The sequence below is a fragment of the Ursus arctos genome, unplaced genomic scaffold (assembly GCF_023065955.2).
Source record: "Ursus arctos isolate Adak ecotype North America unplaced genomic scaffold, UrsArc2.0 scaffold_6, whole genome shotgun sequence".
NCBI lineage: Eukaryota > Metazoa > Chordata > Mammalia > Carnivora > Ursidae > Ursus > Ursus arctos.
The window spans coordinates 40,919,015-40,934,278 of record NW_026623078.1 but is presented as its reverse complement, the minus strand read 5'-3'; the positions used below and the strand labels follow the sequence as shown (position 1 = coordinate 40,934,278).

Below are 15,264 nucleotides of genomic sequence, written 5' to 3'. Positions count from 1 at the left end.
ATATATCTACGAAATTGAGAAGTTTCTTATGGAAAACATCAGGTCTATATGGCTAAGATGATATGAAATGACCTCCACTCTTCCATTTCAAATTCATAGAAAAGCTGACTTGTTTTCTTTTAGTTGAATGGATAGCTGAGCTTGAATCTGCAAGTCCAGAAATAAAGAGGAATTTTAAATAGTAAATGACGAAGCTGAAGTGGTTCACAGTGATATCAAACTAGGATAAAGGCCTAAGGGGTTGAGTTCCATAATTCATTAGACATGTGGGAATAGGAGATGAGACCCAGGACCACACGAAGCAAGGAACTGGAATTGAGCCTTGGTGCCTAAAGCCGAGAACCTTGGAGGATTGCTTGTATGTGAAATGGAAGCAACAAAAACTTCACCCACTAGTCTAGCTGGGGAACTGCGTAGAGTTGTCACAAAATCAGGATCCTAGGTCTATAACTTGTGTAGGTGAAGAGTATATATTTACACATAGTACAGGACTCAGAGCTTAAAAATTACCGTTCAGGCTGGTACACAGCTAGTGAACTAGGATCCAGGAAAGTGCAAATTTAAAACCTTATGTATGACTTGAGGATAAAAGGAACTCACATAGGAAGCAAACCCTATTAATAACAAAATCATAATAAAAAATAAAAGCCTCACAAGTAACAAAACCCCTATAAGGGAAACTCAACAAAGAACTTGAAAAAAAAAAAAAAACTAAAAGAAGATAAATACAATTCATATATTAGATCATCTTGCATTTGCATTTTGCAAAAGAACAAAATTAAACTTTTATAAGTAAAAATAAGTTATTATAAACACTTAATGGACACATTAATTAAAATTTAAGAAATAATTCACAAAATGGATAAAACATGAGAAAAGCATTCAGAATAAAACACATAAAATATAGAAGGAATTTGAAATAAGACTTTAAGAGATAAGGAAGATAGTTGGAGAGCATTCAGCATATATCTACTAGGATTTCCAGAAGAAACCAAAAATAATGGGAGAGGAGTAATTATCACATCAGTGATAATGGCACCAAATTTTCCAGAATAGGGATGAGGTGAATTTTAGAAATGAAGGAATATACAAAACCTAGAGATGTAACTGTACTTTGTATTCCTGCTCAGGTTTTGGCGTATTCTGTTTATGTTTCTCCTCCAGGTCCCCCTTCATCATCTTGTTAGCGATCAGTAAATTTAAGCAGATATTTTCTATATACATTTTTCCCAATTTTCTAATTGTTTTTAGGATAAGTCTTAGTTTGTATTACCTAATAAACTATTATGAAAGCAGACATCCTCCATGGTTTTGAATAATAGTCTTAAATCTTTCTTTTTTGATGTCGTAACTATGTCATTAAACTCCCTAATATTATTAGGAAAGTATTACATTTCCAATATCCTTTACACACTCTCTCTATATAAACATTGTTGTATAACTGAATTACTATATAACTGAACTATTTAAGTTATTAATATTTATATTTCCATTCTGTTCGAGAACTATGGTCATCTTCAAAGTGCTCAGAAAAAATAACTTTCAAACTAAAATTCTACATTTACTTTAAATAGGAATATGTAATGAGGAAAAACAATATTCAAGTTAATTTTTGACATCACATGAAACAAATTTAAAAAGAAGAATTTTAGTTAGAACAATACTGAATCCAAAGAGTAGTACAAAACAGTTGATAAAATTGTTAAATGTAAATAAAATTTATTGGCATATAATATTTTTAAAATAACTAACATGGGGTTACTTTAAAATAACATAGATTTAAAATACTTTTACAACAGTAACTCCAAAGAGAAGAGCAGGAAGACAAAAACTAAAAGTATTGAGAATCTTTATACTTTGGAACTAGTAAAGAAAAAAGATTATATAGCTCTTCTTAGTTAAAATTGAAAATTTAATAATATAGAAATTGGACCTTTATGGATGGAAAAAGAAAATAAACATAATGACACAAAAATGAAGCGATGAAATTTACTATGTCCCTAAAATATCTAACACTTATAATTTGATTTAAATAGGAGCAACAAAAACAAATAATTAGAGAAAATGACAAATTATTTTAAAAAAAAATTTCCAGAAGAGAACTACTAAACAAACCACACACAAAAGAAACATTCTCAACCTTACTAGTAGACAGAGAAATGTTTATTCATCTATCAGACCGAAAATACTAAAGTACTCTAACCTATGAAACTGGGGCAACATTTTCCTGCATAACTCAAAAATATAAAAACCTTTTAAAATGGGAAATAATCTAGCAGTATTTACTAAAATAAGCAAAGAACGTATGAAGTGCTTTATCCAGGCACCCATCTCCTAGGATCTACCTTATAGAAATAGTGCATTCTTAAGGATGTATTTACAAGAAGTTTAATGCAGCACATTTTACTAACCCCCAACTAGAATCTTCTTTATAGGCCACCAGTTAATGAGTGTGTATGCGTGTGTGTATTCAACTGAGTCTAAATTTTTACATACTGTATAAAATTAGTGACATCTATGTATCTTATCCTTTAAGAATTCTTATAATAAAAAAGAAAACAAATAGCAGGTAAAAATATATGTTGAAAATTTTTATGAACTGAACAGTTACAAAAACAGTAATCTGTATAAGTTTATTTAATTGTTCATATGCTTATGTGAGCTCAGAGAAAGCTGTTCAAGTGTGAACACCTGCCTATTCAGGGGAGAGCTGGAGATAAAATGACAAAAGACTTATTACCTTTTCCTTAAAAAATTATATTTTCTTTCAGTTACAACACTGAGTATGTACTAATTTTTTTTTTTTTTTATAGAGACAGCCAGCAAGAGAGGGAACACAAGCAGGGGGAGTGGGAGAGGAAGAAGCAGGCTCACAGCGGAGGAGCCTGATGTGGGGCTCTATCCCACAACGCCGGGATCATGCCCTGAGCCGAAGGCAGACGCTTAACCGCTGTGCCACCCAGGTGCCCCTGAGTATGTATTAAATTTTAAATTTTGGGCATTTAAAAAGACATTTAAAATCCAGATTGATAGCAACATGCTGTGTTATTTTCCATACCTGTGTTCTCTCTCTTGATATCTTTATACTGATATATGAAATATCTTAAATGATATATATGAGATGTGTATAGTTATTTCTGAATGATGAAAATGCAGATAACTATCATTGTCTACTTTATAACTCTCTGTATTTTCTGAAATTTTCAATAAACATAGCAATTTTGAAATCTGGCAACATTACAAAGCTATTTAAATTATGTACAAGGCAATCTTTCTCAATTTGGCGGGAAACATTCATTAAGGCTAGATAGATAATCCTATTTTGCTGGAGATTGTTGTTGGAAGTGCACAAAAGGAGCCATTTCTCTCACTTCTAAATTCTCATGCTATTTTACTGAAAAATACATCAATAATTCCTTTAATGGGAAATGACGTATTCCTTTTTTTTTAAATATTTTATTTATTTACTTAACAGAGAGAGAGAGAGAATGAGCAGGAAGGAGGAGCAAGGGGAGATGGAAAAGCAGGCTCCTCACCCAGCAGGGAGCCAGATGTGGGACTTGATCCCAGGATCCCAGGATCATGACCTGAGCAGAAGTCAGATGCTTAACCGACTGAGCCACCCAGGCACCCTGGAAATGACATATTTCCATGATTAAAAATTGTTATACTTTGCTAATAATAGATGAGCCAAACATCTGCTTCTGAATAATAAGAGTTGGTAAACCATTAAGATTTCTTTTTAATAAAAACATTGTTGATTTGTTTCAAATAGCATTTTACTATTTCTGAAAAACAGTAGACTTTTACAGGTATAATTTTTGTTCTTCCTGTTATATTTTTCCAATGCTTCTAGCTTTCAGGCATTTACACATTAAACAAGATCGCTAACTAAAATTAGAATTGCTATTTTTAAACCAAGGAAAGGTTCTATTTTCAATCCTGTGGAACATTTTTTTCCCCCCTAAGGGGCTGAAGAGCAGACAGAAAATACAAAGACTCTCTAGATCAGGGGTTCATAACTTTGGTCCAAGGATAGACTTTTAGAAGACTCTTGAACTCCTAATGTCTCACGCCAGTTAGTGATTATTTGTAAATTTCTGTTTTTTTCCTTGAATAGCTTTCTATAGCTTTCATTCGATTCTCAAAGGTGTCTGTCTCAGAAGAATTATGTTTCCCCTATAATTTAAATGGCTCATTTAGAGTGTACATCTCATAACCAAATAATGTTGTAGGATAAGAAAGTGACATGAAAATGCTTCATTTATAATCTCTCATATACTTACAGGGGATTTGGGCCATATTAGGGGTATATTGTGATATCTAAAAGGTAGAAGCAGGAATCAACCTAAATGTAAGGACAATCTGATTGTGACCACCCAGACTGGCCTGCCTGTACATGATCCAATCAGGAACTAAGGTATTTGAGGCGGATTTTAGTTCTGGGTTTCTACTGATAGATTAACATGTTTATCAGAACTTCTTATCCTTACTAGACATAGAATTCTTAATTGCTATCTGTCAAATGCTATGAGACTGATGACAGTTCTTGTTAGATTTGTAGCTGTGATGGTTAATTTTATGTGTCAACTTGACTGGGTCATGGAGTACCCAGATAAATTGGTCAAATATTACTCTGGGTGCTTTTGGATGAGTTGAACATTTAAGTTAGTATACAGAAAAAAGCAGACTGCTTTTATGCTGTGGCAGGCCTCCTCCAATCAGCTGAAAGATTAGATTAGATCAGATTAGATTAGATTAGGTTAGGATTAGATTAGATTAGATTAAAACAAAGGACTGATCTACAACCAAATAAGAGAGAATTTAGGAAATTCTCTATCCAGTGGCCTTCAAGTTGATCTCAGTAGACATCAGTGATTCCTGGTTTTACAGCATCTTCCAGACTTCAGACTCAAACTGGATATTGGTTTGGCAGATTTTGGATTTGCCAGTCTCCAAAACTGCCTGAGCCAATTCCTTATTATCTATCTATCTATCTATCTATCTATCTATCTATCTACCTACCTATCATCTCTCTACCCATCCATCCATCCATCCACCCACCCTACTGGTTCTGACATACAGATTTTTACAGATTTTTAGCCCCTTGTTCTATAAAGCTTAGGAATAAGCAAATGCCTGAAAGAAAAGAAAGGTATATCAAGGTACCTTTCCTCTGATTTTCTTTTCCCAGTATCTTGGCCCCTCAAATACTGATTGTCTAGATAGACTGAACTCAAAATTTTGTCACTCTGGTACTCTAAGACTCCTGAAAGTTCTGATTCACTGCTTTCTGGTTAGTTATTCATCCCTACGATGCTTACAAACTGGCGGATGCCTCAAAGTAAAGCAACAAGAAATGTCTGGCTCAAAACAATGTATTTCCTTTCTTTCTTGAATCATGGCCCTTCAAAACCCTTGGTTCCCTTGGTTGCTCTCAAATACCTTCAGACAGTTGTTTGGTTGGTTGCTTTTATCCAGCTTTTATAGTGTTCTCAGCAGGGAGATTGGGTTGATGCAAGCTACTCATCATGGTTAAAAGCACGAGCTTCGGCAAACTAAGGTGACTATTTCTTTGAAACAAGATCTACCTCTGTTTGTATTGTTTGGACTTTATTAGCTTGCCCTTATCATCCCTATATGAAATGCACTCAAAAATCACTTAGAATAATCAATTGGACAATAATATCTAAACCTTTTTCATAGAAGATTAAGGAAGGATAGAGACTTTGGCAAGATAGTCCAGGAATTTTTATGGAAATTGGTATCTGTAATTAGAAAAATATTCTGAAGAGCCTTATCCTGGTTTTGACTTTCTTTTCCTAAAATACAATGGAGAGAAATTAGATGGCAGCTTCTTAACACAAGGAAGGAACTAGTAGGTTTACAAGAGGGAAAATAATATATATCCCATCTCTTTTTCTCTTTCTTTCTCTGTAGATAGATAGATAGATCATATATATGATAAACAAGTCACTAAATATGAATGTATTAATAGCAGAATTTCTAATGCCTTAATTATTCATACACATCAGATACTAATAATAATGTACTTAGCACTTTTTGTTCCTTTGCAGGTTATGTATGTCATATGTACTTTTGTGTCCTGTTGAGTTCTGTCAATTAAAATTTTTAAAAATCTTTTAAAAATCATAAATGTTCTAGTTCAGAGAAAAGATATATCTACGAGTGCAGGAAAGGAGTGGATCAACAAAGAAAAATAGTACCTGATGAACTCATAGGAAACATGTTCCTGTGTAAGTGTCACAGTACCTACAATGTAAAATCTCCTGAACAGCCCAGACTGCATCCTATTAGCACATGAGCACAGCTCAGCTGATAACCATGAACTGAATCTCAGATACATCCCAAATATTTCTTTCTGCATTAATTTTTTTATGTTTGAGAGAGACCAACTCATACAATATCTTCAGCACTGACTGGAACAATACTTTCCTTTCTCTGTTCTGTTAGATTTGGACTGCTGATTTTTTTTGCCAAAGAGATATAACTTTTTATTCTATGTCCTCAGAAGGTCCTAAGTGACTACGCTGAATTCTGAAGGAGTGACCCAGCATGATTCAACACTTTCATTTACCTAATTTGAAAATACTGAATGTAAATTCAATCAGAAGTATAGTTCAAAAATTAAACCAATTAATTAAAAAATAACATTTGGACAAATAAAATGTATTTCATAATTTTCTAAACATTGTTGGTGCTCAATAAGTACTGCTGACTAGTTATAGATGAGAAAAATCATTTTTATACCATTATTATTTGAGAAATTTTATTTTCTTATTACAAGGGAGAAATGAATCTACCTGATATGTAGGAGTATACCATTTCAACCTAGAGAAATAATCATTCTAGCATGTCATTTAGTGAAATTGCTCTTCCACTGCGAAGTTATACTGCAAAAAATAAACAATGAGTGGCATATTCACAATCATTTAAGAGCAAGCACTAAGAACTAAAAATACTTCTATATTATAATATGAAATACAATGTCAGTTAAAGAAAAAGCAAATATCTACTTTAAATAATTAAACTTTCAAAAATTAGCACATAAAGCTTAGTAAAAAATAAATGGAGCATATATTGAAATGCATACATTATAGGTATTCATACAAAAGTGCTTATCACATGTTCACTAGCGATAGCACTTGTAAAATCTAAAGTACCTTAATGGATTGACATCATTCATGTGTTGTATGGTTTATTAATTGCTCTGATGTGATTTGAATTTTATATGGAAAATGATATATTTTGGTAGCTTTGTATAGCACTTTCTAATAAAGCAGAAACACTTCTTTTTGACTTTATATTTAAAATAAAACATTTTTCCACATAACGCTAAATTCAATGGCTCATATATCCACTTATTCTGAGTTTAATATGTTCTTATGAAGAAGATTCAGTTGAATAAGCTTAGATATAAAGTGAAATAACTGTGTCAGCCTAATCTCAGTGTGAAAATGATTTAATATTTACATTTTTGCTTATAGTTAAAATAAGTACTTTGGGGGCGCCTGGGTGGCTCAGTCGTTAAGCGTCCGCCTTTGGCTCAGGGCGTGATCCCAGAGTCCTGGGATCAAGCCCCACATCAGGCTCATCCACTGGGAGCCTGCTTCTTCCTCTCCCGCTCCCCTTGCCTGTGTTCCCTCTCTCACTGGCTGTCTCTCTCTCTGTCAAATAAATAAATAAAATCTTAAAAAAAAAAAATAAGTACTTTGAACTGCACTTGGGATTTTCCATATTCACCATTACAGAACTATAATTTTCTTAACTATACTCTCTACTTTTATAATTGTAGAGCCTACTTTTTAAACTTTTCAATAAATACTAAGCATATAAAAGTAACAATAAAATGAATCTCTATGTGCCCACTATCTGGCTAAAGAAATCAAATTTTCCTATTTAGGTAGAGGTAGCCATTCTGCTAATTATTAGGATATTAATTTTTAACTATATCTTGGTAAAATTGTATGTAACTACAATACATTATTCTGTGTTTTTGCTGAACATTTAGTTTTTGAAATACAGCCATGTTAATGTAGTTCATTCACTTTTCATTGTTGCATGACTATACTCAAATTATTTATTAATTATTTTGCTGATGAACATCTGTATCATCAGTATTTGGCTATAAAATGATGATATAAGTGTTATTATACATGTCTCCTTATACCATATATAGCTATTTTTCTAAGGTACATGCCTAAGGATGCAATTTCTGTGCTTTAGGATGTGTTACCACTTTAACATCTAATACCCAAAGTGTTTTCTGAAATGCATGTTCTAACTTACACTCCTACATGCATCATAAATGCATCCAATGTCTGTTTCTGCACAACTTCTCCAACATTATGTATTTTCTGATTTTTAATATTTTCCAACTTGGTAATAAGTAATATTATTGATTATACTTTCCGTTATTTATTTGAATTTATTTTAAAGTGTAAAAAATATTTATCATATATTTACTGGATTGCTAAAGTGATAGAACTTCATTTCATTTGTCAAGTCCTTAATTCATAGTTTCTCTTCTGCAGAAGATTGATTAATATGTTTCTATTTTTCATTATAATTTTCCTCTGGATTTGTAGATCATTATACAGTCCAAATGTTGGTCCTTTGCCATTTATGTGTGTTGAAAAAAATATTCATCCAAAGCGTGACTTCTCTTTACTTAGGGTATCATGGGATGAATAAAACCTAATTGATATATTTTTTTATGTTTCAAGTTTTTAATTTAAATTCTGGTTAATTACACTTAACATATAGTGTAATATTAGTTTGGGGAGTAAAATTTAGTGATGCTTCATTTACATATAACACCCAGTGGTCATCAGAAGTGCCCTCCTTAATACCCATCACCCATTTACCCCATCGCCCCACCCACCACTCCTCCAGCAACCTGCTTTTTCTCCATCGTTAAGAGTCTCTTATGGTTTGCTTCCCTCTCTTTTCTTCCCTCTCTTTTTTCTCTTTCTCCTATGTTCATTTGTTTTGTTTCTTAAATTCCACTTATGAATGAAATATATGGTATTTGTCTTTCTCTGATTGACTTATTTCGCTTATTAGCATAATACACTCTAGCTCTATCCACATCATTACAAATGGCAAGATTTCATTCTTTTTGATGGCTGAATTTTATATATATATATATAAATGTTTGTGTGTCTTTGGGCTCTTTTCATGATTTGGCTATTGTTGATAATGCTGCTATAAACATCAAGAGCGTGTGTCCCTTCAATCAGTATTTTTTAATACTTAGGGTAAATACCTAGTAGTGCAATTGCTGGATTGTAGGATAGTTCTATTTTTAACTTTTTGAGGAACCTCCATATTGTTCTCCAGAGTGGCTGCACCAGTTTCCATTCCCAACAACAGTGTAAGAAGGTTCCCTTTTCTCTACATCCTTGCCAACATCTGTTGTTTCTGTGCTGTTAATTTTAGCCATTCTGACAGGTGTTAGCTGGTATCTCATTGTAGTTTTGATTTGTATTTCCCTGATGATGAGTGATGTTGAGCATCTTTTCATGTGCCTGTTAGCCATCTGGAGGTTTTATTTGGAAAAATGTCTATTCATGTCTTCAGCCCATTTCTTAACCAATGATTAGTTTTTTAGGTGTCAAGTTTGTTAAGTTCTTTATAGATTTTGGACACTCACTTTTTATCAGATATGTCATTTGCAATTATCTTCTTCCATTCTGTAGGTTGCCTTTTAGTTTTGTTGATTGATCCCTTTGCTGTGTAGAAGATTTTTACCTTGATGAAGTCCCAATAGTTTATTTTTGCTTTGTTTCCCCTGCCTCCGGGAGCATGTCAACTAAGAGGTGGCTATAGCCGGTGTCAAAGAGGTTCCTGACTGTGTTCTCCTCTAGGATTTTGATGTTTTCCTATCTCACATTTAGGTCTTTCATCCATTTTAAATTTATTTGTGTGTATGGTGTAAGAAAGAGTTCCAGTTAAAACTTTCTTGATTTTAAATTTGTTTGGGGGAAAGGGGTAGAGGGAGAGAAGATAGGATCTTAAGCAGTCTCCATGCCCAGTGTGGAGGCTGATGTGGGTTCAATCTCACGACACTGACTGCGATCAGGACCTAGGCCGAAATCAAGAGCTGGACACTTAACTGACAGCCACCAGGTGCCCCCCAAACTTTCTTGATTTTAAACAAATATCCTTATAATATACTTCTATAAGTATCTTATTTTAAAAGCTTTTGCTATTATGACATCATAAAGAAATTCTGCCACATATTTTTAAAAAATATTTTAGCTAATTCCTTTTATAATTAAGCTTGTGATCCCAAATTGATTACTATATATCATGTGAAGTAAACAGTAGGTTTATCTATTCTATTCACATAGATTACCAATTGCCTTAGCTCATAGTAATGAATCACCCCACAATTTTCCCCACTGTAAGAGTGTTAACATATGTGGATCTCATTTTTGGACTCTGGCTGCTTCTATGTTCATCTGAGGCCCTATTAATCACTATAAAAGCTGTATATCAATTATATAGCATCATTTTAAGTCTTTGTATCTGGTAGGGCAAGAATCTCTTCCCCAAGTGTCTTCTTCAGGAGTATCTAGTTGTTCTTAGCCTTTGGCTCTTTAGTATAATTTTTAGAACCAATTTGGCAAGTTCCGCAAGAAAACTATTTGGATTTTTTCACTGAAATTACATGAAACCTAAAGGTCTTTTGGGAGATTTGTCATCTTAAAATATTAAATGTTTCTGTCCATAAATGTAGGGTAACTATATTGAAGCCTTCTCTAATATCTTTTAATGAATACAAATAATGTTCTCCAAAAAGTATCACAATTTTTTTATAATTTTTCTCAATACTCAATATTTTGTGTATCTATTTAATAGAATATTTTTATTAATGATATTTTCTAACTATACTTCTGTGAATTCTTTATTTTATTGTCACATCAACAATACATTTAGGGGCACCTGGTTGGCTCAGTCAGTTAAGTATCCTCAGGTCATGATCCCAGGGTCTTGGGATTGAGTCCTGCATTGGTCTCCCTGCTCAGCAGGGAGTCTGCTTCTCCCTCTCACTATGCTCTCTCTCTCTCTGTCAAATAAATAAATAAAATCTTTTTAAAAATGCATTTATAACATATATAATGATTTATTATATTTTAGTCAGTTCTTTAGTTGTTTTCATCTAGAAGAAGGGGTTGGCAAACTTTCTCTGTAATGGACTAGAAAGCAAATATTTTCAGTTTTATGGGCCCTATAGCCTCTGTTAGCACCATTCAACTCTGCCATTGTGGAGTAAAAGCAGTCACAAACTGTATATAACAAGTGGGTGTGGTTGTATGCTTACAAAACTTTAACCACACACACAAAAAGCTATAGTCAGATTTTGCCCAAGGAATTTAGTTTGCCAACCCAGATCTAAAGCTTCATTTATATTATCAAGCCCCCATATACTTTATTATTATTTATGTTTTAACTTTAAAAATGTATCAAATAATCATTCCATAAGATGAAGTAAAAATGACTAACATTTAACATCCAATAATAGAAATATTTTACATGATATACTATATGGTATAAAAGAGTATTACTAAAATATGATATTCAAATAATTTACATTTTAAAAATTACAGTATCCAGATTTTCTAACTGATATATTTCCTCCTGTAGTAGCCCCTCTTTTCCTCAAAATGTTTTATCTAATTTTCTTTGGCCTTGGAAGTCATATTTTCAGACTTATTATATTTGTATGTTAAAATAAGTAAACTATGTCATGTAAACATCTACTAAACTCTCCTAGGAGTAAAGTATAAAGCTTGAGAAATTTGCTTGCTTTGGTAATATGTAATTAGTCTGCTATAAAGGCCTTTGGTTTATCACTCTGCTAATCTTAGAAGAAATTGAAAGATCCATTCTTGTTAGGTGAAATATTACTGTATGTGAATATAAAGCAAATCCTTGAGAAAACAATTGCACACATAAATTTTTCTGAAAACAATTGTGCATGTGTGTATATGTGTGTATGTGTTCATTTATATGTTGGCTGAGTAAAGTCTTAGTCACCTTTTTAAGGAATTACCACTATCCAGAATGTATTACAGTGAAGGTTTACTAAAACCTTTAATAGTCATTTTCTGATTTTCAATAATATAGTCAGTTAGCTATATATTTTGTCCAGTTTGATTTATGCAGATGGATTTCTGAAGATGGGTAAAAGCAGTTTCTTTTTTTTTTTTTTTTAAGATTTGTATTTATTTATTTGACACACAGAGAGAGACAGCCAGCCAGCAAGAGAGGGAACACAGGCAGGGGGAGTGGGAGAGGAAGAAACAGGCTCCCAACGGAGGAGCCTGATGTGGGGCTCGATCCCAGGACTCTGGGATCATGCCCTAAGCCGAGGGCAGACGCTTAATGACTGAGCCACCCAGGCGGTCCTAAAAGCAGTTTCTTAAACAATAGTTTGGGGAAAAATATAAGCCACTTAATTAAGTCAGTTAAAAATAAGTAAGAATTGATTTCCAGGATTATTACACACATACATACACACACACGCAGTTGCCATACAAATGACAAGCTTATAAAAGAGAATAATTGTCATCATAATTGACAAGGACACTAAGTAAATACAAAAATTATTTTAATTAAAGAAAAACAGTCGAGTTGAGACCACCATATACCACCACGGTTGTGATCATTCTTTTCAGGTGATATCATGTAATAAACCCATATAAAAGGAGTTCCACTTAAACCAAGGAAGTTCAATCCTCATTCTCAAAGCAGGGCCTGGTGCTCTGTCTTTTTGCTCCCACAATAAGCTGTATATAAAGACATATTTACTCACTGAATTACATCATCAAACTGAAACTATCAGCTGCTTTTCCAGCCATCTCCACCACATCATCATCTTCTCTAAGGCAAAGACAATTTCTTATTTATCTCAGTAACAAACACATAGTAGGTGTTAAAAAATGTCTGTTGAACTAAACTGACAATTAGAAAAATGCCAAAATATAATTTTTTATCAGAACAGATAAAGACCTCTTAAAGTATTTAAAGGTTTTGGATGCTAAAGTGGAAATTTTCATGATTCTCTATCTCAACCGGCAAAACCAAGCTCAAAGTTCATATTCCTGCCTTTGACCAAGGCATATGTTAATGGGATTCTTAAAAGCTGGGAAAGGAAATAAAATAATTAAATCTATAATTGAAAAGTAATGCTATTAAAGGGGAGGAGCCTTGCCTGAGACTCAATCAGAATGTTTTTGCTGTTCTAATTCCAGTTTTTTCATCTTCTAATAATTAATAAAAACATAATGTTTAGCTATCCTTTATACTGTGTTCAATAAAGAATTTATTAGGAACAAAGCACAGTTCTTGAATTATGCTTAAATGTACTTGGATTTTTGCCATCAACAAGGTGAGGAGAAGCACAAATTTCAGGTCTGTGATACTCTAAGTGGTATCCTCACACCTATAGCTGTCACTAATCTATAAAAAATATACCATCAACAAAAGAACACTTTTCATGGTCAAGCCCAGTCCTACAGGGGGAAAAAAAAAGTGGTTCTTTATCTTCAGAGAATCACTATGCTCAGACACATCTCAAATAATTGGTGGTTTACTTTCAAATGCATCCAAAGAAAGAAATAGTATATAGTAAGAAAGCACCATTACAAAGAACTTGAAGTGAATTGAAATGTCAAAGCACATTGAATAAAACACTGAGGTTGTTTGCTGCTTGAAAAAGTGGGAAGAATCAAATAACTCTCAAGGAAAACCACATACTAAGGAAGGCAAACCGATGGAGGAACTTTTAGCAACACAGAAAGCCAACTACAAAGAATTTATTACTATGTGTTTTCACAAGCTGTCAAGAATCTCAAAAGAACACTTTAAAGATTTACAGTGCTAGTGGAGAAAACATTTGCTATACAGAACCAAAAAAATCATTTTTGTTGTTTATGATTTTTTTAATTACTGATCTTCAGACATGGAAAGGAAGAATTTTGGTCCTCATAACCGTTGACTCAAAGAGAACAGGAAGGGTTGGATTTGTTGAAGAGGAAATAAACTGTTGGAAATGTGGAACACCTGCAATGGTGAGTCACCTGTATCAATCTGAACAGCAATCTGGGACTGGTAAGTCTGGTCAACTGCATAAGTTTCCATAGCTGGCCAATGGGAGAGCTACCCAGGATGCCTGGATTCAGAATGTTTATGCCATTCTTCGAGTAAGTATTTCTTTCATATAGACATGAGTATAGTTTTCTTAACTTGAAATTATGGTTTTATAGTTATGGATCATATTATAAGAAAACAGATATTTTATATACACATTAATCTTGCAGCATCAGTCTATTGTGTCTTATTCTGCTTAATAAAGACATAAAATGTTTTCTGATAGTCGGCACCATACTCAAGACTTTATAAATATTAGCTCACTGAATACCCATAACAACACTATGACGTGAGTTTGTTACTATATTCATTTTTTAAGGATGAAAATTAGATTCAGAAGGCTGAGCAATTTTTCCAAGGTCACACAGCTGCTAAGTGGCAGAACTAAAATTGGAACTCAGGCAGTCTGGCTTCAGAGCCTGCGCTGGCTCAATTACTTCTCTGTGCTGTGTATGCTCAAAGCCGGGTACAGAATAGGTGAGGAAAAGATAGCAAGTGAATGTTGAAAAATGATAACTACAGATATTCATTTTATATTAATTGTTTTTTAAAAATTGGCTGCACTTTCAAGAATTTAAGAATTTGAAATCTATGTGTTAAATGAGAGGAACAAATTATTCTAAATGGCTTTCCTTTCCCTTAAAAAACTGTAATCATTTTTTCCCTCTTTATAGCATAGCTCTACTTTCATGCACAGACATACTTTGATCAGGTAAATAAAAATAAAACAGTAAATAAAAATGATAACTAGCCAGTAAATTTTTGACATGCACAAAGTTCATTTCCAGTACTTTCAACATCTTATATCCTGTGATCTTTTCTTAATTTTCCACGCCTCGTTCGTTTCTTTCCACCACCTTCACTGGCCTCAAATTGTCCCTGACTCCTTAGTCAACAATAGTTGTGACCCAATTACATTTTTGGAGACCATCTTTTAGAGCAATTTTAGGTTTACAACAAAAGTGAGAAGAAGATACATAGAGTTCCTATATATTCCCTGCCCCACACATGTAGACTCTACCTCATGATCAACATCACTCACCAGAATAGTATAATTTTTTAAGCTAGAATGAACCTAAATTG

At 33.2% G+C, this 15,264-nt stretch overlaps 1 protein-coding gene across 1 annotated transcript in view; it reads right to left on the bottom strand.

Moving 5' to 3' along the window:
* The window catches only part of CNBD1 (cyclic nucleotide binding domain containing 1), a 439,889-nt gene that overhangs the window by 163,512 nt on the left and 261,113 nt on the right, over positions 1 to 15,264 (bottom strand). The gene's annotated exons all lie outside the window — the stretch shown is intronic.